The sequence below is a fragment of the Salmo salar genome, chromosome ssa07, assembly GCF_905237065.1.
Source record: "Salmo salar chromosome ssa07, Ssal_v3.1, whole genome shotgun sequence".
NCBI classification, from domain to species: Eukaryota; Metazoa; Chordata; class Actinopteri; order Salmoniformes; family Salmonidae; genus Salmo; species Salmo salar.
The window spans coordinates 26672167-26684215 of record NC_059448.1 but is presented as its reverse complement, the minus strand read 5'-3'; the positions used below and the strand labels follow the sequence as shown (position 1 = coordinate 26684215).

The window sequence follows — 12049 nt, the reverse complement described above, 5'->3', positions numbered from 1 at the left end:
TTGAAGAAGTGAATTTGGTGGAAAATCCAGATCAGGGTTGCCAGGGTTGGGAAACTCCAGTCCTCGGGAGCCGGTGTGGTGTCACACTTTTCCTCAATCCCTAGCAAACAGAGTTGATTTAACGTATTCCATTCTAAACTGAAGATCATTATCACTTGATTATTGGAGTCAGGTGTGTTAGCTGGAGTTGAGGCAAAACTGTGCCACCAATCAGGCCCCCGAGGACTGGAGTTGCCCATCCCTGAGCCAGATCCAGCGATTTTGTTGAGTGCTCAGGGCTGGAGGAAAAAGGCGTTGGGCAATGTGTATTGTGTTCCTAGTGAGTTTGCTGCAGTCGTGATCGATGTTCACTTGTCGCAGGTGATGATTGTTCCAAGTCTCACATCGCTGGCTACATCAGATGGTGCTAAGTGCTTGTGACCATAGGACGAGTGAATGGACTTGTTCTCTCAGTTTAAAACCAGAGGGATTACAGGCTATCCCTTGGTTTGATCAAGTCATTACCTGAGCGCAGAGCAGTGAATTTGATGGTTTGGGGTTTTGACTGGTTTACGGTTTTGAGAATGACCTTATCTCAGAGTAGAGGGTTTCTGTAGTCAGGTTGTGTAACTGCAGCTTTAGTGTTTATGTTGGACATATTGTCTCTTCAGGTAAGGACGTTTTATGGAAATTCAGAAAAATAGATATGTGACTGTGATGTTTATTATTTTATTTTCTTGTTGGGGGAGGTGTTATGGAATAGGTTAGGTAGTTTAGTGCACTTTGTGTATGCCCATTTAGCATCGTTCACACTCTTAAGCCATACCAAAAGTATGTGCTCGTCGAACATCTCATTCCAAAATCATTGGCATTAATATGGAATTGGTCCCCACTTTGCTGCAATAACAGCCTCCACTCTTCTGGTAAGGCTTTCCACTACGTTGGAACATTGCGGCGGGGACTTGCTTCCATTCAGCCACAAGAGCATTAGTGAGGCCGGGCACTGATGTTGGGCGATTAGGCCTGGCTCGCAGTCAGCGTTCCAAATCATCCCAAAAGGTGTTCGATGGGGTTGAGGTTAGGGCTCCGTGCAGGCCAGTCAGGTTCTTTCACACCGATCGCAACAAACCATTTCTGCATGGACCTCGCTTTGTGCACTGGGGCATGTCATGCTGAAACAGGAAAGGGCCTTCCCCAAACTGTTGCCACAAAGTTGTAAGCACAGAATTGTCTAGAATGTCGTATGCTGCAGCATTAAGATTTTCCTTCAATGGAACTAAGGGGCCTAGCCTGAACAATGAAAAACACCCCCAGACAATTATCCCTCCTCCACCAAACTTTACAGTTGGCACTATGCATTGGGGCAGGTAGCGTTATCCTGGCATCCACCAAACCCAGATGACTCCGTCGGAATGCCAGATGGTGAAGCGTGATTCATCACTTCAGAAAACGTGTTTGCACTGCTCCAGAGTCCAATGGCGGCGAGCTTAACACCACTCCAGCTGGTGTTTGGCATTGCACATGGTAATCCTAGAAGTTTCCACTTCACAATAACAGCACTTACAGTTGACCAAGGCAGCTCTAGCGGGGCAGAAATTTGACAAATTTACTTGTTTACATTTACATTTAAGTCATTTAGCAGACGCTCTTATCCAGAGCGACTTACAAAGGTGGCATCCTATAACGGTGCCACGTTGAAAGTTACTGAGCTCTCAGTAAGGCCATTCGACTGCCAATGTTTGTCTATGGAGATTGCATGGCGGTGTGCTCGATTTTATACACCTGTCAGCAACGGGTGTGGCTGAAATAGCCGAATCCTCAAATTTGAAGGGGTGTCAACATACTTTTGTATATATAGTGTACTTGAGTATATTTTAGCAATTATATTTATTTATATTATATTTTGATTCTTACAGTAAGTATATTTTAAACCAAATACTTTCAGACTTTTGCTGAAGTAGTATTTTTCTGGGTGACTTTCACTTTAAATTGAGTCATTTTCTATTAAGGTATCTTTACTTTTACTCAAGTATGACAATTGGTGGGTGCATACGCTGATTTCTCACATAAATGCACACATTCATTCAGAATGTGACAAAGCCGAGTGCAACAACATCCGTAGGCTAGTTATTGGGTTCATAACAATAGCTATGTGCTGTGCTTAAAACAACAATGCACAAGGAAACTGAACATGATACATGGAAGCACTGCAAGACGAGGCTCTGCACTGCATCTATATGTTGTTGTTTTGTGGTTGTTTTTGTAACTATGATGTATAGTAGAAGTAGAAGATCTGGTGTCTTATTCATGTTTTGAGTAGTTAGTCAAATGAGCAACTGATGTGTTGTTGTTGTTGTTCCCAATACTGTGTGTGTATGAATAAGCTTATCTCTGTGTGTGAATGTGTGTCAGTAAAAAATCGGTTTGGTTTTGAACAAGTATGCCTAGGGCCCTATAACATTTTTTATATTTTTTTGCCTGATTAAGTTTTTCCCAAATTCCTTTTTCTCCGTTTTGTTTTCTAGGTTTTGGTCTCCCCTGGGTTTTTTCCAGGTTTCTCACTCTCAGAATCGCACTTTCTTAATAGAAAGACAACTCAATTGGATGTTCTAAGTCCAAAACAATGCTTAAACCACATCAGGAGACCACTTTTGAGGTCTGGGATTTTTTTTTTTACATTTACATTTTTGGGGTTTAGTTAACCTTTAATTCCTGTGTACACCTAGCAAGGCTGTTGTTTGGTGGTGTTTTTTGCACACATGTGATGGTAAAAAAAAGCCTTTCCATCTAACAGAATTCTTTTCATTAGCATCTTCGCTAATAGCTACACAAAGTGGTAGCCGTTAGCGCACCGCACATACACAGAGCGGGAATTCTTGTTGGCTCTTCAGAAAGTTGCAGGAAATACGAATCACTGATGCATACTAATACATTTACCCAAGTTTATCATAAGACATGAACAGATCATTAATTTTCAATACATTTAATTGATTCCCTACTAAATTCAACACATTTTTTTATATTGTTAAACTCCGTTTTAATGTCTGGATTCCGTGAGTCCGTCCACGTTTTCCTCAACGCAGATTTTATAGGGCCCTAGTATACCTTTGAGAAAAGGCAAACAGAGAGCGAAAAAGCAGAGAGACCGAGAGAAAGAAAGGATAACATTTCTAAAGGAAAATAATGAGCAACTCTAGCCACCATGGAGATAACAAGAGGTGCCAAAGCTCTCCTAGTTGTTTTTCTTTCCTCTCCCCTCTCACTCCCAACTTTTTCTCTCAACTCTTTACACTGTTTTTTTCCTGTTTTTTTCTGAGACCATAATGGTGCACCTGTTAATGAATATGACTCAGTAGTTTACAGTGATTAAAATCAGGGCTAACCACTGTGCTACAATACTACACACTCAAACACTTGCACACACACACACACCCCTACGCCCAACGCACACACACAAATTTGACCTTCAAGCTAGGGGATATCGCTAGGCAAGAGCTGATCAAGATATGACCAGTAACTGTAGGAGGCCACCGTGGAGCTACAAGATGTCTTGGCTGCACTCAGTTTTCAACGAGGAGGTCAGCAAAGCCAACATTAATCCAACGCCTACCTGCTGTGTGAATGGCAAACTTGAATCTAAAACAATAAAACAATATGAATCATACCTTAAACATCTCTACAAATCAAATGCACATCAGAGTTGTATAATGTTATTCGGTTATTAGTGACGAAGTCAAAGACACCAAGTCCAATATCAACCATGCACCTGTAGTGTAAACCACAACTTCAATCAGTTATCTACCAATCAACTGTATCTTACATCAGACAGTGGCATCACAACAACATTTCAGAAATGCTCAACTGCAATGGGTTATCTGTTATCTACAGTACTGCCAGGTCTTGTTAGTTATTGACTGGCAGTGGTGTGTATTCATGGATGCTAAGGGAAGCCAGGCTTCCCCCAAAAATGTACCAAGAAATAAAGAAAAAAAACGATTAAATAATGTATCTTTCGTCTCTCTGTATTTCATAATTTGTCTTCAATTTGCAAGAGGCTGAATGCATCTCACCGGAGAAAGCATCCGAGCAAGCGAAACAGCACCCTTCTGTCTCCGTATGTGTAGGCCACCTATTTGATGCTGTCTGATCAAAAAGAGTTTGACATTGCTGCTGCACGTAGCACTGAATGCAAGGGAAGCCAGAAAGCATTTGGCCTACCTTGAAAAAAATGTATAAAATAATAGCCAGTCAGCGTTGAGCTAGTGAGTCAGTGCGCTCAACTGTGAATGGTCCTTGCACACAAAAAAAAAGTGTCAAGGGAAGCCAGTTTGAATTTGGCTTCAATCACATCACATTGAGAACAATACGTCATTGACAGAAACAACTTGAATTGTTGCATCTCGTTCTGTTGTTGTCCTCCGGTGGCTAGCTAGCTAAAATTGGCCCATGCCTAAATTAGCCATGGATAGAGATAGGGATTTGGACTTGTTGTTTTACTTAATTCTCTGTACTGGCCAATGATTAGAACAGCGATTCTAATTCAACCATAAATTCATACATTGTGGCCCTGGCCTGAGAGGATGGAAGTTCAATATGTAGCTAGATGTAGAAGGCATTCTACATTGTAGAATAATAGTGACGACATCACAACTATGAAATAACACATATGGAATCATGTAGTTACCAAAAAAGTGTTACACAAAACAAAATATATTTCATATTTGAGATTCTTCAAATAGACACCCTTTGCCTTGATGACAGCTTTGCACACTCTTGGCATTCTCTCAACCAGCTTCATGAGGAAGTCACTTGGAATGCAGTTCAATTAACAGGTGTGCCTTGGGGGGGGGTATAAAGAAGATAGCCTTGTTTGATAAAAGTCCAAGTCCATATTATGGCAAGAACAGCTCAAATAAGCAAAGAGAAATGACAGTCAATCATTACTTTAAGAAATGAAGGTCAGTCAATACGGAACATTTCAAGAACTTCGAAAGTTTCTTCAAGGTGCAGTTGCAAAAACCACCAGGCACTGTGATGAAACTGGCTCTCATGAAACTGGCTCTCACAGGAATAGAAGACCCAGAGTTACTTCTGCTGCAGAGGATAAGTTCATTAGAGTTACCAGCCTCAGAAATTGCAGCCCAAATAAATGCTTCAGAGAGTTCAAGTAACAGACACATCTCAACATCAAATGTTCAGAGGAGTCTGTGTGAATCAGGCCTTCATGGTTGAATTGCTGCAAAGAAACTACTAAAGGACACCAATAAGAAGAAGAGACTTGCTTGGGCCAAGAAACACGAGCAATGGACATTAGACCGGTGGGAATTTGTCCTTTGGTCTGATTCCAACTGCTGTGTCTTTGTGAGACGTGGTGTGGGTGAAAGGATGATCTCCGCATGTGTATGTCCCACCGTGAAGCATGGAGGCGGAGGTGTTATGGTGTGGGGGTGCTTTGCTGTTGACACTGTCTGTGATTTATTTAGAATTCAAGGCACACTTAACCACAGCATTCTGCAGCGATACGCCATCCCATCTGGTTTGGGCTTAGTGGGACTATCATTTGTTTTTCAACAGGACAATGACCCAACGCACCTCCATGCTGTGTAAGGGCTATTTAACCAAGAAGGAGAGTGATGGAGTGTTGAATCAGATGACCTGGCCTCCACAATCCCCCGACCTCAACCAAATTGAGATGGTTTGGGATGAGTCAGACCGCAGAGTGAAGGAAAAGCATCCAACAAGTGCTCAGCATATGCGAGAACTCCTTCAAGACTGTTGGAAAAGCATTCCAGGTGAAGCTGGTTGAGAGAATGACAAGAGTCTGCAAAACTGTCATCAAGGCAAAGGGTGGCTTTTTGAAGAATCTCAAATATAAAATATATTTTGATTTGTTCAACACTTTTTTGGTTACTACATGATTCCAATATGATTCCATATGTGTTATTTCATAGTGTTGATGTCTTCACTATTATTCTACAATGTAGAAAATAGTAAAAATAAAGAAAAACGTTTGACCGGTAGTGTATGCGTGTGTGTGTGTTAGAGGTTGACCGATTAATCGGAATGGTTGATTAATTAGGGCCTTTTTAATTAGGGCCTTAATTACGGCATTTTTGGACACCGATTGTGGCCGATTACATTGCATTCCACGAGGAGACTGCGTGGTAGGCTGACTACCTGATACGCGAGTGCAGCAAGAAGCCAAGGTAAGTTGCTAGCTAGCATTAAACTTATCTTATAAAAAACAATCAATCTTAACATAATCACTAGTTAACTACACATGGTTGATGATATTACTAGTTTATCTAGCTTGTCCTGCGTTGCATATAATCAATGCGGTGCCTGTTCATTTCTCATTGAATCACCTTCTACTTCGCCAAACGGGTGATGACTTAACAAAAGCACATTCACGAAAAAAGCACTGTCGTTGCACCAATGTGTACCTAACCATAAACATCAACGCCTTTCTTAAAATCAATACACAAGTGTATATTTTTAAACCTGCATTTTAGTTAATATTGCCTGCTAACATGAATTTCATTGAACTACGGAAATTGTGTCACTTTTCTTGCGTTCCGTGCAAGCAGTCAGGGAATATGCAGCAGTTTGGGCCGCCTGTCTCGTTGCGAACTGTGTGAAGACCATTTATTCCTAACAAAGACCATAATTAATTTGCCAGAATTGTACATAATTATGACATAACATTGAAGGTTGTGCAATGTAACAGCAATATTTAGACTTAGGGATGCCACCCGTTAGATAAAATATGGAACGGTTCCGTATTTCACTGAAAGAATAAATGTTTTGTTTTCGAAATGATAGTTTCCGGATTTGACCATATTAATGACCTAAGGCTCGTATTAAGTCTATGATTTGATATTTGATAGAGCAGTCTGACTGAGCGGTGGTAGGCAGCAGCAGGCTCGTAAGCATTCATTCAAACAGCACTTTTGTGTGTTTGCCACCATCTCTTCGCTGTGCCTCAAGCATTGAGCTGTTTATGACTTCAAGCCTATCAACTCCCGAGATTAGGCTGGTGTAACCGATGTGAAATGGCTAGCTAGTTAGCGAGGTGCGCGCTAATAGCGTTTCAATCGGTGACGTCACTCGCTCTGAGACCTTGAAGTAGTTGTTCCCCTTGCTCTGCAAGGGCCACGGCTTTTGTGGAGCGATGGGTAACGATGCTTCGAGGGTGGCTATTGTCAATGTGTTCCTGGTTCGAGCCCAGGTAGGGGCGAGGAGAGGGACGGAAGCTATAGTTTTACATTGGCAATACTATAGGCCTATAAGAACATCTAATAGTCAAAGGTATATGAAATACAAATGGTATAGAGAGAAATAGTCCTATAATTCCTATAATAACTACAACCTAAAACTTCTTACCTGGGAATATTGAAGACTCATGTTAAAAGGAACCACTAGCTTTCATATGTTCTCATGTTCTGAGCAAGGAACTTAAACGTTAGCTTTTTTACATGGCACATATTGCACTTTTACTTTCTACTACAACACTTTGTTTTTGCACTATTTAAACCAAATTAAACATGTTTCCTTATTTATTTGAGGCTAAATTGATTTTATTGATGTATTATATTATGTTAAAATAAAAGTGTTCATTCAGTATTGTTGTAATTGTCATTATTACAAACAAATAAATACATTTTAAAAAAATCGGCTGATTAATCGGCATCAGTTTTTTGGGTCCTCCAATAATCGGTATTGGCATTGAAAAATCCTAATCGATCGACCTCTAGTGTGTGTGCGCGTGTAAGTAGAAAACCATGTGACCGGTAGTGCACACACACACACACACACACACACACACACACACACACACACACACACACAGAGAGAGAAATCAGAACCATGGTCAAATCATATGTAGCTTACGTTGATTGGATTAAATCGCTTTTGGTATCTTTCAGTTGTCACTGTATTAGACTAAGCGTAGGTGATTTGATGATGTTGAAATGTTGAAGTTGCACCACTACTGTTGACTGTACAGGAAAAGCATTCAATTACAGAGAGCTGTGATTATGGACTGCTAGTACAGTAGCCTATGACAGGGCTGATGGGAAAGAAATTAGACTTGACTTTATCCTTTTGATCCCCTTTGGGAGGATGGGGCTTTAGCTTAGTGGGCTAACACAGTCTTGTGGTGGGCAGAAGACCTGGGTTCAATTCCCTGTTTGTTACAGGAGTATAGGGCATCCACCATACAGGTGACATGCAGAGACAATAAAAAGAGAGTAAATCTGGACATCTAAACCAGATAGTACTAACTAGTTGCTACTCGTTAATACTAAGACATTAACCTTGTTTCTAAGACCAAATGTGGAACATATTACTGTTTTCTGATTAAGATGGAGTCTCCCTTTCCCAAAGTCACTTTGCATTACTGTCTGTTGACTAGCAGATGTACCAACAAAACCCATTTTACTTCCAGATATATTTGAAAATGCGTTAGTTCAAAGCGTTGGAGTACTGAGTTGTTGTTGTGTTGTTCTGGATGGAAAAAATCTACATTCATGTTGTTAATTCAAGCAGACGTGTGCGCCAGTGTGTGCACATGCCAGCGTGTGTACGTGTGTCTGTGTGTATGTGTGTAGTCATGGACACCAATTGCCAGTAAAGCCTCTAAATTAACAACTAATGAAGAGATTCACATGTAAATGAAAAGGAGATATGCATGTACACAACAACAGATTGTGTGGCCTGACTGAATAGCCATAACAGATACAGTAACTGATGGATGTTATTACAGTAGCCTATGCTATATTGTAAATCACCATATTTGGGCCTCCTGAGTGGTGCAGTGGTCTAAGGCACTGCATTGCAGTGTTAGCTGTGCCACTAGATCCTGGTTCGAGTCCAGGCGCAGCCGGCCGCGACCAGGAGACCCATGGGGCGACACACAATTGGCCCAGTGTCGTTGTCTGGATTAGGGGAGTGTTTGGCCGGCAGGGATGTTCTTGTCCCATCGCGCACTAGTGACTCCTGTGGTGGGCTGGGTACAATGCATGCTGACACGGTTGCCAGGTGTAGGGTGTTTCCTCTGACACATTGGTGTGACTGGCTTCTGGGTTAAGCGGGCGTTGTGTCAAAAAGCAGTGCGGCTTGGCTGATTGTGTTTCGGAGGATACATGGCTCTTGACCTTTGCATGTCCTGAGTCCGAATATTGCAGCAATGGGACAAGACTGTAACTACCAATTGGATACATTTTTTTTATAATAATTAAATTATATTAAAAAATTAAATCATCATAGTTAAATTTTGATGGTATTTTCTAAGTATCCCTGCAAATTAATATGGTACTGGTAGTGACCCTGTATATAGCATACATTCTCGTGTGTTTTATTTGTTGTGTGTTTGTATTCTATCTTATTTTCTTAACTTTGATATTGAATATTGCATTGTTGGGAAAGAGCTTGCAAGTAAGCATTTCACTGTACTTTTTACACCTGCTGTATCCTGTGCATGTGACAAATAACCTTTGATTTGAAAATGGAATAAATCGCTCGTTGAGACTGGGTTGCAAAACATGAGTCAGTACGAGTTGTGAAAGAGATGATTTTATACATTTGGGGATCTAAAATGGATCCACCCACACACTAAAAAACAATGCATATCTTACAGCACTAAATCAGGCTCCGCCACACACAAACACCCCGTCACACACACACACACACACACACACACACACACACACACACATCACTTCCACACACCCCCACCTACACACACACACTCTCTGCCCCTCACACACACACACATATCTGAGGGCTCCCCACCGAAACACCATAAGCTACCACCCTACCACCCATAGCTAAATGGACCCAGCGATAGAAACATGAATGAGGGAGGGAAGCACAGAGGGTTTGATGGTTATAAATATGGTTGTGCTGAGCGGCTGTGAGTGATGTGTGTGTGTGTGAGGGCGGTGTGGGAACAGACAGAGTATTGTCCTGCCTGGCCTATCTGTGTCTGGCCCTGAGCCACAGCTAAAAGAGACATGCTGTACTGTACATGGATAGAGACTGACAACTCACCGATACAGTCAACAACACAGCTAGAGAGACAGAACTGTCGAACTGCATTCATACAGTCAACAACACAGCAAGAAAGACATATTGTAGAACTGCATTCATATAGTCAACAACACAGCTGGAGAGACACTGTAAAACTGCATTCATACAGTCAACAACAGCTGGAGAAACATACTGTAAAACTGCATTGATAGAGTCAACACAGCTAAAGGAGGGACATATTGTACATGGATACTGACAGCTCACTGACACAGCAACCACACAAACACAGTCAACACAGCTATTGTCAACTCACTGACACAGTCAACACAGCTATAAGAACACAATCAACTCACTATCACAGTCAACACAGCTAAAAGAAACAGCTAAAGGAGGGGCATATTGTACAATGCCAACACAGTCAACTCGATGACACAGTCCACACTGCTAAAATAACATAATCAACTCAATAGCACAGCCAACACAACTAAAAGAGGGACAGGCTGTATACTGACACACACAGTCAACTCACTGACACAGTCAACAATAGAGCTAAAGAAGCGACAGTGCATTATTTTCGACCATGTAGCGAATAGGGTACCATTACGGAATACTACACTGTTCAGTGACAACACAGTCAACTCACTGCCACATTCAGCAAAGCAAAAGGAGACACACTGCACCCTTACATAGTGAAGATACTCAAGGAGACACATACAATAACACAGTCAACACAACACCATTCCAAATACCATGGTCAGCATAAGAATAGACACATTCCCCATTAGTGGTAACTGGAGACATCAGTTGTGGGCTTGGTAGAGATTCCCAATGCCTTAACGTCCAATAATAGCAGGGTAGACCTACACGACCTACTTAAAATATGGACCTTCAGCACCCCACCCACCAACTGCTTGGAATGACAATAACTCAATATTTATATGATAAACATGTTTACAACCAGGTGTGTGTGTTGTGTGTGCGGTAAGCTATTTGCTGTAGCCTACATATCTGAGATGTTTGAAATGTACCGAAAACAACATGAACGTCGATGAGTCGACATGCAGCGCGAGCTGTGCGACACACCTCCGTTTGACATTGACACACATTTCCCCCGTGGCGCGCACGCACCAACAGCCTCGCAGCCTGGGGTCGATCCCCATCCCCCAGCCCGAGACACACACCAATTCAAACGCATAAGCTATATCTATATGACTTGAACACCGTTACAAGCCTATAGATTTACATTTTGGCCAACATTTTGAAATTAAAAAAACAAGAGCGTCTGGTTGGAATATGAGGAAGGGTTTGAGTCGGGCGGGGGCATATAGTAGTCTAATGTCCCTTCAGAGTTCAAGTTCATGTTTATTTCGTGTAATTCAATCAATGTCAGTATTCGGAAACAAGCTTCCCGTGGTTTCTGTCTGGTTTTATCGGGTTTTCTGTTCTGTCTGGGGAGTGAAAACGATGAACAAAGACCATGAATTGCAGCACCACAGGAACACACTCTCTTACACACACCACAAAATGGCTTTAACCTATTAACCGTCGTGAAAATATGTTTTTTTTACGCCTCTCCCATTGTTAGTGATGATACAGAGCGTCTGCTAAACCATTTCTTTCTTGTTTTTTAAACTACTTATGCTTTGGGGGGGATTATTTGTGTATTAGTATTGCACTGTTAGACACTTACTGCACAGATGGAGCTTGAAACATAAGCATTTCGCTGCACTTACTTTAACATCTGCTAATCTGTGTAAACGACAAATTAACTTTGATTTGACCAGACACTGCAATGTTTAGTAGACTAGACAAGTGCATGGTTCGACTCAGCTGGGTAAAGATTGGGGTCACAACTCAAATTATCATAACAAACTGTAACATTCTCACCATGTACGCTTTTGCAGAATTGAAAAAATGCATCTACATCTGAATTTGGTGAATAAGTTGCATGACGTTCTCGCTTTGTCCAATCTTGTCCTAAATGGGTTGTTTTTTACTTGCATTGCTGCACGATTGCTGATATGTTATTTGAACATTAAGA

General features: G+C 41.5%; 1 protein-coding gene across 8 annotated transcripts in view; it reads right to left on the bottom strand.

Annotated features, from left to right (window-relative positions):
* The window catches only part of LOC106608986 (protein NDRG2), a 72419-nt gene that overhangs the window by 23754 nt on the left and 36616 nt on the right, over positions 1-12049 (bottom strand). The window contains exon 1 of one of the 8 annotated variants that reach the window (XM_014207297.2): positions 10758-10782. The exons of the other annotated variants lie outside the window; for them this stretch is intronic. The gene's annotated coding sequence lies outside the window, so the exon portion shown is untranslated. Of the gene's footprint in view, positions 1-10757; positions 10783-12049 lie in introns of those variants that run through there. 8 annotated transcript variants of the gene reach the window in all.